This window comes from Rhagoletis pomonella, unplaced genomic scaffold (genome assembly GCF_013731165.1).
Source record: "Rhagoletis pomonella isolate Grant_MI unplaced genomic scaffold, Rhpom_1.0 Rhpom_scaffold_00810, whole genome shotgun sequence".
In the NCBI taxonomy this organism is placed as follows: Eukaryota; Metazoa; Arthropoda; class Insecta; order Diptera; family Tephritidae; genus Rhagoletis; species Rhagoletis pomonella.
In genome coordinates, this window is record NW_023459364.1 from 3,683 (window position 1) to 5,864 (window position 2,182).

The following is a 2,182-nucleotide window of genomic DNA, read 5'->3' on the forward strand; positions in this document are numbered from 1 at the left end:
CTTCCATTTTTGTTAAAGATTTACAGTTTTGGTGCCTTCAAACTACAAAAAAACACCAGAAAACGCACCAACTCAAAAATTTTCGCGTTTTGAATTAAGAAAAGCACTAAGTTGGAAGCAGTGGCTTCAGCATGTTGTTTTTGGGGTTGAACGTGAGGAAGAAGTGGCAGTGAGAACGAATCGATAAATTCGTTGTACGCAGATGCAGCGTGATATCGAAGACAGTGTGTCTAATTTTTTTGTATGATTTGTGCCATTGGGTTGAGGATTTCGATGAAGTGTCTGACACAGTAGGTTGAAATAACCTGCAAAGGTTTGTGTATGCCAAGCAGCTACTAAAGGGAGCTGCAAAATTATTTGTACGTGGGTTGGTAGGCGTTAGGAGTTGCGATAATTTGAAACAAGCTCTTATCGAAGAGTTTGGGAAAAAACTGTGTGATTCGGATGTGTACCGAGCATTGAGAAATAGACTTAAGCAACCAAAAGAAATTTCCGAGAGTATTTGTATGCCTTGTTGGAAATGGGGAAGCAAATATCATTAGATGAAAAGAGTACGGTTGAATATTTCGTAGAGGGCATACCAGATTCTAGGGCGAATAAAAGCGTTTTGAACCAGGCGAAGAATGTTAAAGATTTGAAAGAACAAATTCACGTCTATGAGAAAATTCTGGTACAAACACTGTTACGTGTTACAAGTGTAAACAAAAAGGCCATTACGCTCATGAATGCGAAAAGGGGCAAACCAACAAAGTAGTAAAAAGTGAACGTTTGAATAAGTTAGGTGATAAAAATATGAAGCCCGCAGCAAAAAGCGCAATGATTTTTATTGACGCGAAAATCAATAACTTTGTTTTCAGAGCATTGGTAGATACTGGGTGCAGCGCATGTATCATGAGGTACGATACATTAATGATGTTGGGGTTGCAGAACATAGTGATGAGAGGCAACGTTTGTTTGGGATTAGAAAGGGCGAGATTACGACATTAGGTAGCTTTGTAGCGCCAACATGACTGTTGATGAAGTGTTGTTAGAGTGACGTTTCAGGTAGTAAAGGAACGCGATATACCATATGCGGCGATGATTGGTAATTGCACAATCCGCTTTTAAGAGCTCGGCGCTAAAAATAAGGCGAGATCAGCTATTTCCAAAATTTCTTCAAAATCACCTATAGTGTCTGAATGATTTACATTTCTGTTGTTGTCATATATTGAGCTATTCAACCTTGATAATAGTGGTCTGAAACTATCGATGGCACTATCTATACTATCGATGGTTTTTGACGATCGTTTCACCATCGATAGTTTTCAATACTATCGATAATTTTTGTTTTTCTTAAATTGTTGTTATGCGCATTTGACACAACCTGGTAATACCTTTTAATAAAAGGTATTTCGGAAGCGTGCATTTTCTTGTTTCAGCGGGTGTTTTGTTAAGTGAAAAACATGGATAGATTCGTGAAAAGAACTGAAAAAGGTAAATATCTGATATTGAATGCAGTAAAGTAACAAAATTTAATACTAATAATTGAATAGACGCTACTGTAAGCTCGGACAACGATGAAAATGACTGTGTCTGCGTGTGCACTAAATCGGATGATAGCGACAAATTCAAAAATAAGAAAAAGCGGCGAAAGGGATTTTCTACAGTTTGGAAATATTTCAAGAAATCCGATGACAGAAAGCTTGCTAAGTGCACCCAGTGTGGCAATGAATATAAAACTAGCGGCAATACTAGAAATTAACGGGACCATCTTAAAAGATTCCATCCCAACCTGGAAAGAAAAATGGATGAAACAACTTTTACTCAAGTTAATCTTCCAAGCACTTCTTCCTCAAATTCGAGCAGCGCACAAGCAAGTATGAGATCCGTTGACTCATATTGCAAACGAGCAATTGAGTATTACTACGTTTATACGTAAGCTATTTGCAAATAAAAAATAATTTGCAAATACCTAACTCACTGTTTATTCGATGGTGAAAAATTCTTTTTTAATATTGCCTGATTATAAAAAGGCAATAATATGACCATCGAAAAGGAAAATAAAGTAAAAATGGCAACGTCTTGATTGTAAAAAGGCAATAAGATGACCATCGAAAAGGAAAATTAACCTAAGAATGGCAGCGTCTTGCGCTTATTTGCAAATAGTACCACTAATCAATACTTATTTGCGTGATTTAGTTAT